Genomic DNA, 14,474 nt, shown 5'->3' on the forward strand with positions numbered 1-14,474 from the left:
CTATCATAAATAAATAAAAATTAAAAAAAAAAAAAAACCACATGCAAACTGAAATGTCTTTATATAGATTTGCTTTGGCTCCTTTCCTATCTGTGCTTCTATATCCCCTCCTTTCCTCTTTTTCTACTTTTCCATAATAGTTCTCTCTTCCTTCCCTTGCCTTGTCCCACTGAGACAGCAACCAAGCTCATCTTCGCTGTCCTCCCCAGCCCACCCTTCAATGCTACCCTCCATGAAGACCAGGCCGCTGTGATCCTTCTTATGACCCCATGGAGGGGAGAGGCCATGGCATCCCACCTTCCCCAGAAAGCGTTTGCTTTGAGGCTATACCTCGGGGCCCCATGACTTTTTTTTTTCTTCTGCTTTTCCCTTGGCAGCAAATACTTTCAGTTCCCTCAGGTCAGCCCTTCTTCTCTATTTCCATCCTTTGATCCATTTCCTATCACTCTGTCTGAAGCTGGACTCGGGAGCGGCAGGCTAGAGCCTCAAGTACCATGAAGGAAGCAGGGTACTCTGGACAGAGCACAGATTTGGAGCCTTGAGTGACAGTTCAGCAGTTTAACAACTTGTGCGGGGACACCTGGGTGGCTCAGGGGTAGAGCATCTGCCTTCAGCCCAGAGCATGATCCTGGAGTCCCGGGATCGAGCCCCACATCGGGCTCCCCGCAGGGAGCCTGCTTCTCCCTCTGCCTGTGTTTCTGCCTCTCTCTCTCTGTGTCTCTCATAAATAAATAAATAAATAAATAAATAAATAAATATTTTTTTAAAAAATTAAATTAAATTAAAAATAATAAAAATTTTTAAAAAATTTAAAGAACAACCTGTGTGATCCCGGCCAAGTGACCTTCGGACCTGTGAAATCAATCCTTGGCTCATGTTCCTCACAAGGTAGTTTTCAGGATCAAATCAATAACTATAGCTAAGAGTATGCATGAAAAAAACTCTGAACATAGGTAAGTTCCATTTTCTTTTTCTTTTTTTTTTTTAAGATGTATTTATTTATTGAGAGAGAGAGATAGAGAGCAAATGGGGATAGGGACCGAAGGAGAGAGAGAGAGAGAATCTCTAGCAGACTCCCTGCTGAGTAGGGAGCCCAGCTCTCATGACCCTGAGAACATGACCTGAGCCAAAATCAAGAGTCTAATGCTTGGCCAACTGGGCCACCCAGGCACCCCTCGTTTTTTTTTCTTTTTTATTTTTCATTTTATTTTTTCTTAATGTAGCCCTGCATGGCTTTTTTCCGCTGGATCAATGGTTATCAGCTCTGCTCTTCTTTGTCTCCCTCCCAAAGGGCAGCCCTCACCCTACAGAGCTTCCTCAGAGACAATCTGGCCATGCCCTTGATCTTGAGAAGTAGTGCTCAAGACATGATGCAACAAGGAAGGGTAAATTTCCTGCCATGAAAGATGGAGGACAAAGTCCAGCTGTTCAAAGCAACTAACCAACAACATTTACGAATCGGCTTCACTGAGCCTGACCCCAACACCAGCTCCATCCTTTCTCCACCAGTTGCATGGATGACCTACCATCCCCTGGAAACTGAATTGGGAGCAGACATAGTATTATGTCTTGTGGTCTTGTTAGCTAGAATGCAACGGGAAGTTACTCAAATAAGACAGCGGAACGCTATCTACAAAAGGGAGGAGGGGAAGGGACAAAATCAGGAAAGGACTGTGTTTTATTTTTTTTTTTTATAAATTTTTATTTATTTATGATAGTCACAGAGAGAGAGAGAGGCAGAGACACAGGCAGAGGGAGAAGCAGGCTCCATGCCCCGGGAGCCTGACGTGGGATTCGATACCGGGTCTCCAGGATCGCGCCCTGGGCCAAAGGCAGGCGCCAAACCGCTGCGCCACCCAGGGATCCCAGGACTGTGTTTTATTTTGCAGAACCAACGGTTCTAGCCAAAGAGATGCCCAACTAGTTGTTTCATCTGACAGCACTTGCTGGGTGTGTCTCGCCTGATAGCCCCTTAGGTGAGTCAGTGTGAGCTGGACTGGAGCTGAGGACCTTTGCAGAAGCCCCCCTGAGTTGTCCTGAAATTACCTTTAGCTCATTATAATACTAAGATCTCCTCCTACAGGTAGTTTTCTGACACTTTTTGGACATACGATGTATGCACTAGAATGTTGACATCCTAGGCATGTGCAACGGAACTGAAGCTCCTATGTAAGCTCCCCGCTCCCGTCTCCTAATACACTCCTAATACACTCCTGCACTAACCCCACGGGAGGCAGCACTTTGTGAGCTATCTCCCTTCTTCCTTACCTATAACCAGTAATGAAAAGTTCTTTGCTGGGGCCCCTGGGTGGCTCAGTCTGTTACGTGTCTGCCTTTGGCTCCGGTCATGATCTCAGGGTCCTGCGATGGAGCCCCGCATCAAGCTCTCTGCTTGTTGGGCAGCCTGCTTCTCTCTCTCCACTGCTTATGCTCTCTCTCTCTCTTTCTCAAATAAATAAGTGAAATCTTTAAAAAGAAAAAAGGTCTTTACTTTCAACATTTCCTTGTATTGTCTTTAATTTCATGCACCTTAAGCAGCAAACCTCTTGACTTCAGTTAGTCTCTAACGTACTCGACCACATGATAACTGCTATTTGTCTACACACTACCCTGCCTGGCCCTGAGCACTTCATCATGAAGTCTGTGCTCTCTCTAGTTAGTGTTTCCCAAGTCTGACCTTGTATCTGCTTCTTAATAGTTGGTTACAGAGTGTTGAGTGCCAAAAGAATGAATGACTTCCCTCAAGAAAGCATTCTGTTCCTCCTGAGAAATACTGTGAGCTAAGCCATGATAGTCCTGCCTATGTGGAGTTTATATCTTGCCTTGCAGCGTCCTTATAGAGAGGGCGCTTCTGTGCAATTCAGCCACTTTTTCATGAACACCCAAGACCCGACAAAATCCACATAAACTCAGAAACTCCCATAGCTCCACTTCCCATGCATATTCTCTAGGTTTCTGTAAGTTTGAGACATTGAAAAGTCAGGGGCCATTCCAGGAATTAAAGGTTCATCAAACCTCACCCTTTCATCCTTTCTTTTCTCAAACCATACTTACATCATATTTCATTGAGTCAAGGTTATTCTAGTACAGCCCAACTGCAAAGTTCCCAAGTCCCCAAGACCACCCATTTGTAAGACTAATTATAAGTTTGGAGTCCCTATGACTACCTTCAGTTCTGATAATTCACTAGAAGGCACTTTAATAATAATTAGTAACATGCGAAATACTCATGCCCTTTGACCCAGCAATACCCCCCTCCTTTGAATTTATCCAACAGAAATACTCTAACACTACAAAAATACTTTCACAAATGCCCAAAGATAGATAAGGTTCTTCCTTACACCACTGTTAAGTAAGAAACTGGAAATAGCCAAAATGTTCACCAGGAGGTAATAGTTGGGAAAAAAAAAAAAAAAGGTGTATGAATTCTATACTATAGTATATTAAGAAGCCTTTAAAAGAGTAAAATGGGGTACCTGGGTGGCTCAGTCAGTTAGGTGTCCAACTCTTGATTTCAGCTTGGGTCATGATCTCAGGGTCATGAGATCAAGGCTCATGTCAGGCTCCATGCTCGGCAGGGAGTCTACTGGAGATTCTCTCCCTCTATCCCTCCCCCCATCACTTGTGCTCTCTCACTCACTCTCTCCTAAATAAATAAATAAATAAATAAATAAATAAATAAATATTTCTCTTTTAAAAAATAAAATAAAAAGAGTAAGACATATATATGAATATATATGTGTACATATATATGATGTTCACATTTAAAAGCACTCTGAGACATTCACAAAACAATCTGCATAATATAATTCTGTTTAGGCAGACGAACTAAGTGTGTGCATTTAGGTTCTCTGAACAGTTGTAAATCCAGAGAAATGTACCTGAGGGAAAATAATCCTGACAGTAACCTTGATTAAAAAAAAAAAAAGATTTTATTTATTTATTCATGAGAGACACACAGAGAGAGGCAGAGACACAGGCAGAGGGAGAAGCAGGATCCCTGTGGGGAGCCCGACATGGGACTCAATCCTGGGACTCCAGGATCACGCCCTGGACTGAAGGCGGCACTAAACCACTGAGCTACCCGGGGATCCCAACTGCAACTGTTTTTAGAAATAATAACCCCTTTTTATTTTTTAATAATAATTTTTTTATTTTAAGATTCCATTAAATTTTAAAATATCCCTACCTGTTGACACAGTATTATCCAGTGTTCCCAGTCCAGGGCTCATCTCACTACACAGTCGGCTTTTTCTGGTTCTTTAGAAAAAGTGAAATATGCTAATCCACTCAGGACATTGATCTTTGCTTGGCCTGTCAGAGTTTTGGAGTCCCACATTCCCCACTTTCCCTGAGGCAGCTGGCCTCCCAGCTGTTACTCTTAGAACTCTGAAGGATGTAAGTAGTGGTGTGGTCTCAATCACCAAAAGTATTACAGTCGCTACCTGTGGGGTGCAGCGGTAGAGGAGGATGAGGCCAAGGAAGAGTATAAAAGTTCGAGGGCTGCGGTGTAAGAAAAAAAAAATTGAGCCCAGGGCACCTGAGTGACTCAGTCAGCAAAGTGTCTGCCTTCGGTTCAGATGGTGATCTCAGAGTCTCGGGGATCGAGGCCCGCGTTGGTCTCCACGCTCAGTGGGGAGTCTGCTTCTCCCTCTGCCTCTGTGATTTCTCTTGTTCTCACTCTCTCTCAAATAAATAAATAAAATATTTTTAAAAATAGATAGGTCAATCAATAGATAGATAAATAGGCTTGAGCCTGCTGGAATGGAAACCAGAGAGAAAGGAATACATCAGCTAAAAGGTGGTAAGGGAAGAAAGAAGGCTGGAGGAAGGCTGGTGACTCCAGGGAGCTTGGAGCCTGGGTCTGCACTAGATATGGGGCAGAGAGCAAGGCACTTCCATGGTTCAGAGAAAGATCTAGCATATGTAGAGGCTGTAGGAGGAAAAGATATGAACCACACGTGACAAAAACTGGGTCCTCATTATCTACCGGACGCTCCATGTTAATTATTTCCTTTAATCCTCACAACAACCCTGAAAGGTAAGTACCAGCAATATCCCCATTTTTCAGATGAGAAAACCAAGTTTTGGGTAGAGCTGGGACTTGTTCTTGTTTTGTTTTTTTAAAGATTTTATTTATTTATTCATGAGAGAGAGAGAGAGAGAGGGAGAGACACAGGCAGAGGGAGAAGCAGGCTCCATGCAGGGAGCCCGACACAGAACTCGATCCCGGGTCTCCAGGATCACACCCTGGGCCGAAGGCGGCGCCAAACCACTGAGCCACCTCGGCTGCCCTAGAGCTGGGATTTGAACCCCAGACTGAGTTCATCGCCGGAGTGCTGAATCCTTAGTCATGCAAACTGACCACATCAAGGGAACTGCTTGAAAATAAGAACAGAAATAAGAATATTTCTGCTGAGAGAAGCAGGGGAGAGGAAGGGAAAATGAGAGCAGGAGGCCTGAAGGGAGCCATGCATTATCTTCCAGGCTTCTGGCAGGGCTTCCCAAGTGCAGTGGGCCTGCGGTGCTCACCATCAGGAGTAATGACCCCCCTGCGAGAAGTCACGGCTTCCAGCCTTGCTGAGAATCTCCACCAGAACTAGAGAAAACTCCTTGGAATCTGTGGGTGAAATGAAAGCGTGAATCTCCGAGCCAGCTCCGGCTGAGCTGGATGCAGCTCCAGGCTTGTTTCCTGAGGACCCAGATCCGTAAATCAGAACAGATGCCAAGCTGAGATCCAAAATGAAACTATCCCGTGGGCATCGAGGAGACAGAGCAGTAGGGCACCTAGGTGGCTCAGTCAACTCTTGGTTTTGGATCAGGTCATGATCCCAGAGTGGTGAGAGCAAGCCCCACACTGGGCTCCGTGCTGGCGATAGAGTCAGCTTGAGATTCTCTCTCTCACTCACCCTCTCCCTCGGCCCCTCCCCAACCCTCTTTATTTTTTTTTTAAGATTTTATTTATTTATTCAAGAGAGAGAGAGAGGCAGAGACCCAGGCAGAGGGAGAAGCAGGCTCCACGCAGGGAGCCCCATGTGGGACTCGATCCCAGGACTCCAGGATCACGCCCTGGGCTGAAGGCAGGTGCTCAACCGCTGAGCCACCCAGGCGTCCTCCCCAACCCTCTTTAAAAAAAGAAAAAAAGCAAAGGAGACACAGCAGTAAACACTCCAGGTCAACTCTAAGGTGCTCCAGGTCTAGGGGGTGACCGACCGGCCACGAATCAACGCCTGAGGCTCCATAAACAATGAGTAATGAAAAAACTTCATCTTTGATCAGCACTCATCTGAGCCCTCTGCGGACTTCCTTCCCTGGATGCTGGGCCATCCGGGAGCATGTCAAGGGGCCTGGCTGCAAAGAAGGGATTGGAAAGTGTGTCCAAGGACCACCAGTGACCAGCCAGTGAAAGGGGAAGTCCTACTCTAGGTCTCCAGGAAAACAGGAAACATTCTCATTTGAAACTGCATTAAAAAAAAAAAAGCAATAGTCACTAAATGAGAACTCGTTGTCTTTATCTCCCAACTACGTGCACACTGTCTGTGCTTCTGAAATCATGACTGGCTTCTTAACAAGCGCAGCCACTATTCTGGGCCTTTTTCTAACGGTCCTTCTCAGAAAGGCTAGAACATTGCTTCTCCTTCTATGTATGTTTATCTTCTTGGGCCTTCACTTGCCAGAAGAAAATCAGCCAGCTCTTGTTTATTTGTTGGGTGTGATGACTTTCAGGTCCAGGTTAAATTAGAGGCAGGTGATATTCCCACCAAGAAGAACGAGCCTGGTAAAAGCAACACACAGGACAGCAAATAACCTGGTGGAGCCCCATCTGAGTCAAGGACTCAGGAGCCAGAGTCCAATCCACATCAGGGCTCATCTCAGGAACCTGCTAGTCTGGCTTCAGGATGGAGAAATAGCTCAAACGATCAGAGAACTGGAGGCTAAGTCCCCGCCACCAGCCATCTGCTGTAGGAAATGGGGCTCAACCTCTGCTTCTCTGCCCTGGAACAAGATATTTCTACAGGAGCATCTGGCTGCCTCAGTCCATGGAGAGTGCGACTCTTGATCATGGGGTTGTGAGTTCACGCCCCACGCTGAATATGGAGATTACTCAGAAATCAAATCTTAAAAATAAAAAATAAATAAAGATAAAATCTTTAAAAGGAGTTCCTATGTAAGAGAAAAAAAAAAGAATGAAGACATTTTCACAAATTGAGGGAGAAATGTATCCATGAATTGCTTTATACAGCTGAGAGATGACTAAATATAAATTTGTCTCCTACATTAGTATGTTTTGATATATAGTATAAATCAGAATCGGATTAGTATCAAATTATATGATGAGATTTTTATATTTGATGTATTCATATATCAAGTGCTTTGTGAAGAAGAAAAAGCAAGCCGGACGGCTCCCAGGTGCCCTGCCACCTAGTTTGTGAATTATAATACAGGACATCAAAATCGAAGCTTTACCCATAAGGTGATTCGTGCAAGCCTCTGTCCCCTCTGACTTTGTCCTGCTGCATCGGCCCGTCTGAGAGCCAGTGCACGTGCTCAGGGTCAGTATTAATCTGCAACTCACAGCCGGGTTGCCTCATCCTTTTAACGGAAGGAACATTCACAACTGACCATAAGTAAAGTAAAATTGGTTTGACATGGACAAACTTCATCCTGGGAGATTTTATTCTACTTCACGTTATTGTCTGTCGTGTCTAACTTGTGTTAGTGTCAGCACTTTCCCAACCACATGGGTTGCACGTGCCTACACACCGACCCAATACTCCGGCAAAGATGAAGAGCCTTGATTGAATTTCCTGTTCCCCTCAGCATTTCCCTTTTTATTCCCCGACCCAGCCCCTCCCCACACACCCCCACACACCCCCACACACCCCCACACCCCCGACCTAACTATCCTTGCAGAGTTCTCTCAGTCCCCCTGGCACACCTGCCCTCCAGGGTGTCTCTGGTGTCGCTCCCCAGGGCTCCTGGGTGCTTGCTTCTTGCTACAGCAGAGCCCTGGGATCACACGCTCCACCTCCCCTTGCTCCACTCTCTGCCCTGACGCTTCTTTCCTGTCTTCCGTCCCTGCTGTACCACCCAGCACAAGCTCAGGCACTTAGATACGCCACTAAACGTCGAAAATAGATCAGCTTCATTCCAACGGAGGCTTTTAAAGCATGCTTTCAGGTTTATAAGTCCTTAGCAAAGACTTCTGTTACCTTGTGCTTTAATTTTAATAATTCTTCCCAGCCTAAATCAAAGGCCAACTTAGGGGTCTTGGACCCTAGAAATTTACTCCCAGCCCCTTCTTCAGGTCTTAAAAATAACAGTTTATCTTTTGCTTCTAGCCATTTGTCTTTTCTAAATGCAGTGGTTGCTCCTGCCCTGTTCTTTTTTGCTCTTAATTTGTCAAATCTTTGAAATTTTGCCTTTTCTCCTGGCTGCAGTTCAGTTGTCAATTTCACATACGCATTTTTTTAGCACAGTCACACTTGCCATGTATGTTAAATGCTTCTTTGTACATACATAGTGTGTACTGGTCAGCATATATGCTGTGTGTATGCTAGGTCAGACACAGCAACACTTGTTTTCATTACTCATAGATTTTATTTATTTATTCATCAGAGAGAGCGGGGGGGGGCAGGACACAGGCAGAGGGAGAAGCAGGCTCCATGCAGGGAGCCCGACATGGGACTTGATCCCAGGTCTCCAGGATCACACCCTGGGCTGAAGGTGATGTTAAACCGCTGAGCCACTGGGGCTGCCCAATAAATAAAATCTTTTTTTTTTTTTTTGTAATACATAAAATCTTTTTTTTAATAAATAAAATCTTAAAAAAAACATTAGAGTTCTTGTTCCTCAAAAAATACCATCAACAAGTAAAAATAAAAGATGTACATTGAGAGAATATATTTGCAACACATATAACTAACAAAGTATTAGTGTCAATTAATACTAATATATAAAGCATTTCTATTAATCAATAAGATAAGAAAAAGATGATCCAATAGAAAATTTTGCAAAATGTTTGAATAAGCATTCCACAGGAAAAAAAAAAAAAAGCACTCCACAGAGAAAGAGACGCGTATAGCCAATAAATACACGGAAAGATATTCAATCTCCCTAGGAATGGAAAATGCAAATTTAGAGCATTTAATTGGCAAAAATAAAGAAGCTTGATGATACCAAATATTCAAGAGCATATGGATCGATGGAATAGTTATATATTGCTGATGAAAGTGTAAATTGGTACAGTTTTTGGAAAAAATGTGATATTATCTTATAAAGTTGAATATTCATAAATGTTAATGAGCCAGCAATTTGACTTCCAGTCACATACTCAAAAGAAACTTGAGTACATGTGTACCTAGAGACACACCCAGCCATGGTCCTAGCAGCATTGTTCTTCATTGAGGGAAAAAAAAAAAAAAAACTGGGAACAAAACAATTGCTCAAAAACAGGAGAGCAGAAAATACAGTGATATATATAAATAGTATTGAAAATGAACTTATGAGGAGCATCTGACTCTTAATTTCAGCTCAGGTCATGATCTCAGGATCCTGGGATAGAGGCCCATGTCGGGCTCCACGCTCAGCACAGAGTTGGCTTGGGATTCTCTCTCCCTCACCCTCCGCCCCTCCCCGTGCTTATGCTCTCTCTCTCTCTCTCTCTCACTCACTCAAATAAATAAATACAAATCTTTTTTAAAAACAACAAAGTAAAAACATTTTGTCAAATTAAATATCTACCATCATTATCATCTTATTAAAAAAGGAAATTTTGGGATCCCTGGGTGGCTCAGTTGTTTAGCGCCTGCCTTTGGCTCAGGGTGTGATCCTGGAGTCCCAGGATTGAGTCCCACGTTGGGCTCCCGGCATGGAGCCTGCTTCTCCCTCTTCCTGTGTCTCTGCCTCTCTCTCTCTGTGTCTATCATGAATAAATAAATAAATAAATCTTTAAAATAAAATAAAATAAAAAAGGAAATTTTAACAGCAAAATAGGAACGTGATCATCTCAGAATAAATATAAACCTTCAGCTGAATTAAATTTAGCTTCATAAAAAGATCCTACTTTGTCCTTAATTTCCTCATTTTGCCACAAGCTAGTGAAAATCCACTACAGATGAGCACCATGCAGGAGATTGCATTCAAGAATAAGTTAGTACAAACCGCCCCCAATGCCTCTAGGCTCCCCCCACCATCCTCCCTCAGCTGCAAGGGGATTGAGTGCTCCCTTCCCAGTGATACCACATACCTAATACACGATGTTATTATAGCACTAATAATACAGCAATTCTTAGGAAAATGTCTCTTTTTTCCTAATGTATTATTTTTTACCTTTGTAGGCTCAAAGTACTGATTTACACAAAATACTCAAGATACATTGATAAATGAAAATAGAAGAGCACTCAAGAAGAAAAGCTCCCAAAAAAAAAAAAAAAAAAAAGAAGAAGAAGAAAAGCTCCAAAGAAAATTTATGCCTTTTTTGGTACTTTCTTTTTTTGTGTGATTCTAAGACACATTTCTTTCATATTTTGACATCTTTAATATCATTCTGCATTTCCTCCTTAGTGGTACAGCTTTGGAACAATCCACATGGACAGCTGATGGTGTCTAACAGTCCGGGAAAATGTTAGATCTAACCTTAGGGATATGACCCCTCTGATCACTATCATCCAGCCACAACCTGTCACTGTCACTGTGTCCCATTGATCTTCCCTCCTATTTCCTCTTAAAGCAGCTCCCCACCCTTGTTTGGCTCAGGTCTGGATCAGTTAGGATGCTTTCAGCTGTGACTAATAGAAATCCCATCTCAAAGTGGCTTAAACAAAAAGTAAACAAATGGCCTCATGAGATGGGCAATCTAGAGGCACGGGAATCTAGAGACATGATCCCCTCACCAGCATCATGGTATCTTCAAGGACCCTTTCATTCTCTCTGCCCTGGCTTCACCATCTGGCTGAGCAAGACGTCTGCCAAGTTCCAAACATCACCTACCGATCATTTCGCAAGAGCTACCCTAACAAAATGCCCAGATTGGGAGCTTAAACAATAGAAATGTATTTTGTCGCAGTCCTACTAGCCGGGAGTCCAAGATCAAAGTATCAGCAGGTCTGGTTTCACCCGGGGCCTCTCTCCTTGGCCTGCGGATGGCATCCTCCTCGCCATGGCCCCGTATGGACTTTCCTCTGTGCACACATCCTTAATGTCTCTGTGTGCCCACATTCCCTCTTCTTAGAAGGACACCAGTCACACTGGATTAGCACCCACTCAAATGGCCTCACGCTAACTCAATCTCTTCTTTGCAGACCCTGTCCCCAGATATAGTCACATTCTGACATACAAGGGTTTGGGATCTGACATATGAATTTGGGGGAACACAGTTCAACCCGTAACAATCTATATGTCAAATCAATTTCCAGAGGGATGAGGGATCCTCTCTTCCTGTCACTCCTTTTTAGAAGAGGGGAAGCATTTTTCAAAAGCCCTGTATACTTTTCCACCTGTCTCATTGGCGAGAGATGGGTCAAATGCCCATTCTTGGGGCACCTGGCTGCCTCAGTCAGTGGAGCACGTGACTTGATCTCAGGGTCCTGAGTTACAAGCACCAAACTAGATATAAAGCTCACTTAAAAAATGCCCACTCTTGAACCACCCACTAGCCAGGATGGTGGAACTACCCTGATCGCCTCAAATTAATCATCTGCACATGGGATTGATGTTGGTGAGCCCTAGAACAAGGCCCTCTGGTGGCCTCCATTTCTAATCCTCTTCTGTGTCCAGTACTGGCCCACTCCCATCCCTTATCCGTATAGCTGTCAACAAAGATCCTTATTAAACACAAACCACCTCCGAAAACATTTACATCATCTATTGCTGCATAACAAACCACTCTAAGACTTAATGGCTTAAAACAGCATTCATTTCTTTCTTTCTTTCTTTCTTTTTAAGATTTTTATGTATTTGAAAGAGAGAGAGCACAATGGGGGGAGGAAAAGGGGGAGAAGGAAGAGGGACAAGAGACTCCCTACTGAGTGCAGGCTGGATCCCAGGACTCTGAGATCACTACTGAGCCACCAGATGCCCCAAAACAGCAATCATTTCTTTTTGTTCATGATTTCTCTGTTACTGCACACACATACCATCAAGTTTTTTGCCTCAAGTACATTTTGAATTATTTTGATATGAACAGGCCATTGGTGATAAATCTAAGCCCACAAAAAGCAATACTCTATCAAAAGCAATACTTTATTCCATCTTTTACATTCTTACCAACCCTCCCCCACGTCCCAACAATTTCCAACTTGTCACCACACACAGCCCAGCCCTGCCACCGTTGTGTAGTGGAAAGGCAAGTTGGCTACCATTGCTACCACTTAACCTTTCCCTCACTCCCTCAGCTCTTCACTGCCAGTGCTATGACATTCCTTGCTGGTTCTCCTGTTACCCCCCTAACTTCTCTCCCTGATTCCCATTTTCTGGTGCATATAGAAGTTCGGTGATCAGAGGACTTGATCTAAAATGCATAAAAGGCCCAAAGTGGGGAAGAGAGATGGTGAATCTGCAATGTGAGCTGAGCTCAGTGGGATGGCTTGTTTCAGGGACATATGAATAATTCCCTTTTCTTCAGTCACTTCTCCATCTTTCTCTCCTCCCTCCATGAGCCTTCCCCTTAGCACCTCAACTTTGCCTCCCTTCCCTTCCTCTTTTGCTTTTCACTTTCTTTATCTGCTGACCCTTCCCTCTGTCACACCCCTTCCTCTCTCTGCCCACAGTTCCTCATATGCAGCCACTCTCTCCCAGGCTGGAGAGTGCACCATGGGACATGGGACAGATACTTCTCAGTTCTCAGCCTCCACACCTCTCAGAGAATCAATCGGTGCAAAGAGGTGGGCAGAGTGATCACACATCACGTGGTTTCTAATCACTTCTCGCATCTCTTCCCTTCTTTCCTCATCCCCACCTCCCAGAATTTGCTCCTCTCAAGTTATTTCAGCACCTTAATCTTTGCCACAGACTTTTCTTTGCAAAGGACCCAGGCTAAGACAGATAATATCAGAGATGGTTCTGGAAACAGGCTGTCAGGGTGGAGTTTTGGAGTTGAACTGCTCACATGTCCAAGAGGAAGAGTGATTCCATTGCTGCTGGTCGGTAGAATTGCTTTAATACCTGAGATGCCTCAGTTTCCCTTGCATCCAGAATCAGAGGTAGGTGTCCACGTTGTGATGTCATTGCTACAACTGCTATAAGAAATTAGAATTCCGGGCAGCCCCGGTGGTGCAGCGGTTTGGCACCGCCTGCAGCCTGGGGCGTGATCCTGAAGACCTGGGATCGAGTCCCACGTCAGGCTCCCTGCATGGAGCCTGCTTCTCCCTCTGCCTGTGTCTCTGCCTCTGTGTGTGTCTCTCATGAATAAATAAATAAAATCTAAAAAAAAAAAAAAAGAAAGAAATTAGAATTCCATTTACAAGCTCTTGACAGGGATGCCTGGGTGGCTTGGGTCAGTTAGATGTCTATCTTCAGCTCAGGTCATGACCTCAGGGTCCTGGAATGGAGCCCCACGATGGGCTTCCCTGCTCATCCGGGACTCTGCTTCTCCCTTTCCATCTGCTCCTTCTCCTGCTCATGCTCTCTCTCTCCCTCTCTCTCAAATAAATAAAATCTTTAAAAATAAAAAATAAAATAAAAGCTCTTGACAATCCTCAATTCTTTTAGTTAAATAGCAAAACAAATGTGCTTGTCATTATGGTCAAGATCTCTGAGCCGTCAGTGCAATGGCGCTGACTTTTTTCCTAGTTTTCCTCAATCTAACCACCGTGTAATGGCCATTCCATCCTGCACCTTTCCCCGGAGGTATTAGGTGTTCTTCCTCCTTTGTTTCTATCCTATTCACCCTGACAACATTTTTTTTAAGATTTTATTTATTTATGAGAGACACAGATTGAGAGAGGCAGAGACACAGGCAGAGGCTGAAGCAGGCTCCATGCAGGGAATGTGGGACTCGATCTCGGGTCTCCAGAATCACACCCTGGGCTGAAGGCAGGTGCTAAACCATTGAGCCACCCGGGCTGCCCAACATTTTTACTTGCCATTAAACATCAAGGTCTCCTGAATCTTTGGATACTGTCCATGTTTATCTTTGCCAATCCTTAAAAAACACTTGGGTGGCATTACGTTTCCTGGATACTCTACGCTTATGTCCTATGTAGATGGCCTCAGCCTCTAACTCAACACAGGCCTACCAGCAGGACTCAGTCATTTTACTCACCTCTCATATAAAGGGGCCATCAGGTTTCTAAGGAAAAATAACAATTTTGTTTGACATGAGTCTATTACTTGTGCCACGTCTTTTCACAAGACACCGCACACCTCCCAGGAGGAGCCATTCTCAAGGTCCTGGGGACAAGTGCATCCTCACGGTGATGCACCTTTGAGACCTGGCTGCCTGTTACTAACAATGACACTGGCTAGTCTTCATT

Source organism: Canis aureus, chromosome 38 (genome assembly GCF_053574225.1).
Source record: "Canis aureus isolate CA01 chromosome 38, VMU_Caureus_v.1.0, whole genome shotgun sequence".
In the NCBI taxonomy this organism is placed as follows: Eukaryota; Metazoa; Chordata; class Mammalia; order Carnivora; family Canidae; genus Canis; species Canis aureus.